The sequence below is a fragment of the Olea europaea genome, unplaced genomic scaffold, assembly GCF_002742605.1.
Source record: "Olea europaea var. sylvestris unplaced genomic scaffold, O_europaea_v1 scaffold2138, whole genome shotgun sequence".
NCBI lineage: Eukaryota > Viridiplantae > Streptophyta > Magnoliopsida > Lamiales > Oleaceae > Olea > Olea europaea.
The window spans coordinates 64,398-71,179 of record NW_019239351.1 but is presented as its reverse complement, the minus strand read 5'-3'; the positions used below and the strand labels follow the sequence as shown (position 1 = coordinate 71,179).

General features: G+C 30.6%; 1 long non-coding RNA gene across 1 annotated transcript in view; it reads right to left on the bottom strand.

The window, feature by feature from the left end:
- Positions 1 to 1,796: 1,796 nt before the first annotated feature.
- LOC111380409 overlaps positions 1,797 to 6,782 on the bottom strand; it is a 5,677-nt gene continuing 691 nt past the window's right edge. The window contains exon 2 of the long non-coding RNA XR_002700182.1: positions 1,797 to 1,858. This is a non-coding gene — a long non-coding RNA (uncharacterized LOC111380409). The remainder of the gene's footprint in view (positions 1,859 to 6,782) is intronic.

The window sequence follows — 6,782 nt, the reverse complement described above, 5'->3', positions numbered from 1 at the left end:
TGCAGATGGTAGATACTAGCTAAGTGCCGGATCCACCACTAAGGTAACGTCGACTTGTTTGACTGTAATGAAGTTTTAAAAGATTTTGATGGAGTCTCATCTGAAATATGGACTAAAACTATCTGAACAATAATCAATTTGCCCAAATCTATAACTCGAGGGGTAGTTTAGTGGTCAGACCTTGGATTTGCTCCCTAATAATCACCAGTTCGAGTCTCTTCAGAGCTATTGAGATGAGTACTCGACTGTAAATTTCAGAGCCCCATGAGATTAGTTGAGGTGCACGCAAATTGGTCCAGACACTTATGGTTATCAAAAAAATTTGCCCAAATCTATACGTATAATTTATACTACAATACTCCAATTTCACAAAATATTGACAAATCAATATTTACTTTGCTCTGCAACCAAAAATCCTCAAATGTACTAAAGATATCAAATATGTAATTAGTATTGTATAATCTGATAAAGAATGTCATACAACCTATGAAGCGTGGCTCAATTCGGTGGTTCGACAGACTCCAAAACTGCTCAATTCGACTGCTATCTAATAAAGATAAAGGGTGAAAGAAATATAAGCTTATAGCTTAGTGAGTGGATAATTTGCAAATAAGTATACTTTTTCTTTTATGCATATTTTCTGAAAATTCTTACTCTATTAAACTTTGAGAAATTTTGAAATCTAATGACACTTTTAAAACTAAACATGATTGCATCATAAAATTCTTTGTTCTTCATTCTAGATAAGTAACTGTAAAATGTAATGAATATAAATAATATAATATCAATGAAAATCCATGAAATATTACTGTTACTCAATATATAACCTGAAAGTTTTATTCTGAAAATTGAATAAACTGAATTCTATAATTTGAAATCTAATAAGCTGTAGAAATATTGAAAAATCACACAAAAAAAGGTACCCAATGAATAGCCGTACTCATGTACAGAATAATCTCGATGTACAAAGTAAAGCCATTCAAATCTGATAATTTGATCATACGTACGTAGAGCTGCCCCAAAGATTAATCACCCTAGTACACGGCCCAAAGCCTATATGTGTACGAGAGTCGATCCCAAAGACCTTTGATAATCTATTCATACACTATGAAAACACATTCACAATATTGTAGAGCAGGTAAAATCACCATAACTGGTTATACGTTGTGGAAACACATTCACACTAGTGTAGATTAGGGTAAAATCGCCTAGGTACATTCAGGTGGTTTTAAAACTAACTTTAATTATGCTGAAATATTTAATATTCATATAACTTGCTAATCAAATTATTTAACTGAATTGAATTTAACTTTTAGAAGCATTGCTTATTTTAAAAATACATAACTTTATTCTGAAAATCACACTTTCTAAATCAATCATCTGAAATAAATAAATTGTCCAGCTAGTATGATTTACTACAAGAAATCAAAAGAACAATTATTTGATATAAACTTGAGAACTAATCTAATTTAAACTAGCACTATAATTCCAGAATATTGAAAACTAGCACTAATGTCTATATATTGCAGTCTGTCACCGAAAATATTAACAAAACTAGCACATTTTTGGGTAGGATTTCAAAAACAGCACCTGTGGAGAATTTGTCCAAAAATTGCTTATAATTATTACTTAAAAATGGAGAAATCAACCCCAATTCCTTAATTTAAGTGCTTAACATCATATAATCCCAAGAAAATCAAAGAATAAATATTTATTTCATACACCCATTTTCAAAGTCCCCCCCCCCCCCCCCCCCCACACCCCCCCCCCCCCCCCCCCCCTCCCCTTTTCTTTTCTTTTCTTTTTTCCAACAACAATCTTTCAATATATATTTCTTTAACATATTCATGTTTAATACCTCAAATAAATGTCAATAACCTCTAATTCTAGCTAACTTCAAATATAACCAAAATTTCCATAAACCCTAAAAGAAAACTTAATTCAATATACTTACATTTACCTCTCAAAATCAAGTGAGAAATTGAAGAAATGGAGCACCAAGCTTGGAAATCCACTCCCTCTTCTTCTTCTCCTCTTCCTTTCTTTCTTCCCTTCTCTCGATCTTTCTCAAATTTAGCCCCCAAAAATGAGAAAAAATGGATGTTTATCTCTTAAGTTAATGGATAATTATGGGGTAATTGTGAGTCAAGTCCCCCAATCTTCATACAATATCACATTTAGTCCTCTCATCTTCAAAAATAAAAACTAAATCCCTAGATCCCTATATTACACAATTTCTAGCCCTTGAATATTTATAATTACAATTTAAGTCCCATGAAAATTATTTGTTCAACCTAAGTCCTTATTGACTTTGACTTTGACCAATTTTATTTCTTGACTTTGACTAAAAATGAGGGGTGTGACAATCTTACCCCCTTCAAAGAATTTCACCCTCGAAATTCAATCAACGAGAATTCGAACATATAGAGGTATAAAGCACACATAATGAATGATTTTTCTAGCAACCTTTAACTAGACATAACTTCATTCTTTCATATCTAGTATCTTATCTGGCTGAGCTCTATTTAACTTCACCGGTAATCTAAAAGCGTAAATTAAATATGATATCTACTTACTAAGCTTTAAAAATAGATCATACATTATTAAATATCATATAACCTTATTGTAAACTCCATCATTAAACAATTGGACCCAAGTTCCAAATAGCATCTCAAAGACCAATATATGATATTCTCCACTTTTCAATTTACCAAATCTTAGAAAAATTCAGCTATTTCCCAATTTAAAGTTTAGGATACTACTTTTCATATTCTCCAAAACTTCGTCTTACGTCTTGATTTGAACAATTCTTTAGTCAAATCCCTTTTTCTATAACAATGGTTACAAACTAAAATCGAATAACTTTTTTTTTTCAACATTTTCATCACAATAAATACGTCTTTGGAATACTTCAATATCATATATAACCTCAATTATCATCATTTGTGTCTAGTTCTTATAGGTCAATTCCATGAAAAATAGATAATTATCCAAGTCCTCTTTAATTAACAAACCATAGTTGATAGCCCCTCTTCTTAATTTGTCCTCATCGTGTCTGACATTCTATTAAATGAAGTTGCTCAATGTAATTTAATCATATAACTCTTTACAACTAAGCCAAAGATAAATACTCAAACTCCGTCATATAAATTATAATCTTATTTATAAATCTATCTCATGAACTATCTATATCATTTGAAAAGAATCTTGTAACCTTTGTTGCTTTGTCAACAATGATCCAAACATCATTTGTCTCCATTCCATATACTTAGAGCTCCAATTGAAAAATATTTGACAGTAACTACTTCCATTCTTAATTGACAAAATCTGCAAAAATTTAATTGTTTGTGATTTTTTTTTATTTTTTAAATTCTAGCTATTCCCAACAACAATTGAGATAGCTTAGTATGATTTTTTCCTTTAATTCTATATCACTCAATGATAATATATCCAAAACTTAAATCATTTCAAATAAAAATATACCTTAAATTTCGATAACAGATAAGTATTGATGTTTCTGGCAATGTGATGACACCAAAATTCCTAAATTTAGTCTCCAATATAACCAACTCTAATTCATGTTTTAATCATGCCTCTACAACAATCCATAGTATGATCCATAATTTATAAGTTTACTACAAAACACTTTCTTATCTCTAAAATAATTCAATATCATATATCAAACCCTCGTCAGCTTTAGATAGAAAAACAAATATTTCCTCATAATGTAATATGATAGTAAAACTCTATATATTTCCAAACCCACATAATTTGGTGCTTTCTTTCTATGAAGAGACAATAATAACATTTAATCAATTATGATCTACAATCTTATTCCAATAAGAGGTCATTGACTTATTACCTACGCATAATCCTCCTTGTTTATTAAATAAGGGCCTTAGATCATGATATGTGACCAAAGGATACCATTCCATAATTGGGTAAAATTTACATAAATGCACCAACAATTTATCCCGCAATAAATAGTCTTTGTAAAGTCTATCCATATCTTTCTCACATCTCTTATAATCATATAACCCATAATTAATCAAAATGATTGGAGCTACATGAATGTCAATTTCCTCAATGCATAACATACATAATAACACATTATTCTCTACTGATCAATATTCAGTACAATGTCATCATTTATCCTCCACGAGATTTTTATCATATATATAGATATACATCACCGTAATTTTTTTCCATCCTCCCATATGAGTGGCTACAAAACACTACAAAATTTAGATAACGCTACTAATCATTTAGATTCCCAAGATAATTAAAATTCATCACATGACTATCACAAACTATACATAAATCAACATTAGACAACACATATCATCCAAGGCATCTACAAGACATTTCCTCTAATAGTCATAAAAAGAACTCATAACCCAATAAAACTAACTTACGTGGTTGTGCATTCCATTACTAAGAAATGTTCTACTCTTCGCTTAACTACCTGTTGGATATATAGCGCAATTATTAATATATTAGTTAAAATATAACATGGAGCCAATATGACAACTCTAACAACTCTCTTTACTATTGGATAATTCTCAATAGCCTCCTCATACTTATTATGCTCAAATAAAAAAAGGCTCTTGTTCCTTAGCTGCCAAATCATTGTTATCAGGAGCAATATGAGTTCAAAATACCAGCCTGTGAGTTCTGCTACCCTGTCACGACTAATAATCTCAATGACGTGCCATTCTGAAAAAGAAATCTATGAATTACTCGAGTTTAACAATCACCGAATCATGCTTTGATACTAATTGACACAACCCATCTCGAATCATTTTAGTGGACTCGACACGTGTCATTCATTGATGGTAGATACCAACTAAATGATGAACCCACCACCAATACAATCTTGACTTGTTTGACTGTAATGAAATTTTAAATTTTTTTGACAAAGTCTCCTCTAAAATATGGACTAAAACTACCTGAACAATAATCAATTGGTCCAAATCTATACATATAATTTATACTGTGACACTCCAATTTCTCGAAATACTGACAAATCAATATTTACTTTGCTCTACAACCAAAACTCCTCAAATGTATTAAAGATATCAAATATGTAATGAGTCCATGATGAATTTTTCTGATTTAAGATATATGTACCCAAAAGAACACATACTGTATAATCTGATAAAAGATATCATACAATCTATGAAGCATGGCTCGATTCGGTGGTTCTACAGACTCCAAATCTGCTCAATTTGGTTGCTATCTAATAAAGATAAAGGGTAAAAGAAATATGAGCTTATAGCTCAGTTAGTGGATAATTTACAAATAAGTATATTTTTTCTTTTATGCATATTTTTTGAAAATTCTTACTCTATTAAACTTTGAGAAATTATGAAATCTAGTAATACTTTTAAAACTAAACATGATTACATCATAAAATTCTTTATTTTTCATTCTAGTTAATAACTGTAAAATGTAACGAATATAAATAATATGATATCAATGAAAATCCATGAAATATTGCTGCTACTCAATACAATAAGCTGAAAGTTTTATTCTGAAAATTGAATAAACTGAATTCTATAATCTGAAATCTGATAAGTTGTAGAAATACAGAAAATCACATCAAAAAGGTACCCACTGTATAGCCTCACTCATATACAGAGTAATCTCAATGTACAAGACAAAGTCATTCAAATATGATAATTTGGTCATACGTATGCAAAGCTGCCCCAAAGGCTAATCACCTTAGTACACGACCCAAAGTCAATGTGTGTATGAGAGTGGGTCCTAAAGACCTCTGATAATCTGGTCATACACTATTGAAATACATTCACAATAGTGCAGAGCGGATAAAATCACCATAACTAGTCATACACTGTGGAAACACATTTACACAAGTGCAGACTAAGGTAAAATCACCTAGGTACATTCAGGTGGTTTTAAAAATAACTTTAATTATACTGAAATATTTAATATTCATATAACTTGCTAATCAAATGATTTAACTGAACTGAATTTAACTTTTAGAAGCATTGCTTATTTAAAAAAACCATAACCTAATTCTGAAAATCACACTTTCTAAATCAATCATTTGAAATAAATAAATTGTGCAGCTTGTATGATTTACTATAAGAAATCTAATGAACAATTATTTCATATAAACTTGAGAACTAATATATTTTAAATAAATGCTTGTTTCTGAAAGGTAGATATCCATTCATGAAGTCATAGTCGATCATAGTTTCAATCTTCTCGTCACCGCTTCAACTTCAAATATCAAGTATGATATTACGTACTCGCTCTAGTAAATCATATCCCCTTTTAATGGGAACTTGATTTATTTTATTTTCAACCTCATAATCTCAATTAAAGTCACTAACAACATATACTCCTTTATATAAATTATTTTTTAACACTAAAAATCCAAATATTTAACACTTAGTTTTGTTCCAAAAATCCACGAAAATCAGATGATTGACAAAACTAGCACTATAATTCCAGAATATTGAAAACTAGCACCAATGTCTATTGAAGTTTGTCACCGAAAACATTGACAAAACTAGCACTTTTTTTGGCTAGGATTTCAAAAACAGCACCTGTGTAGAATTTGTCCAAAAATTGCTTATAATTATTACTTAAAAATGGAGAAATCAACCCCAATTCCTTAATTTAAGTGCTTAACATCATATAATCCCAAGAAAATCAAAGAATAAATATTTATTTCATACACCCATTTTCAAAGTCCCCCCCCCCCCCCCCCCCCCCCCCCCCCCCCCCCCCCCTCCTCTCCCCCCCTCTCTCTT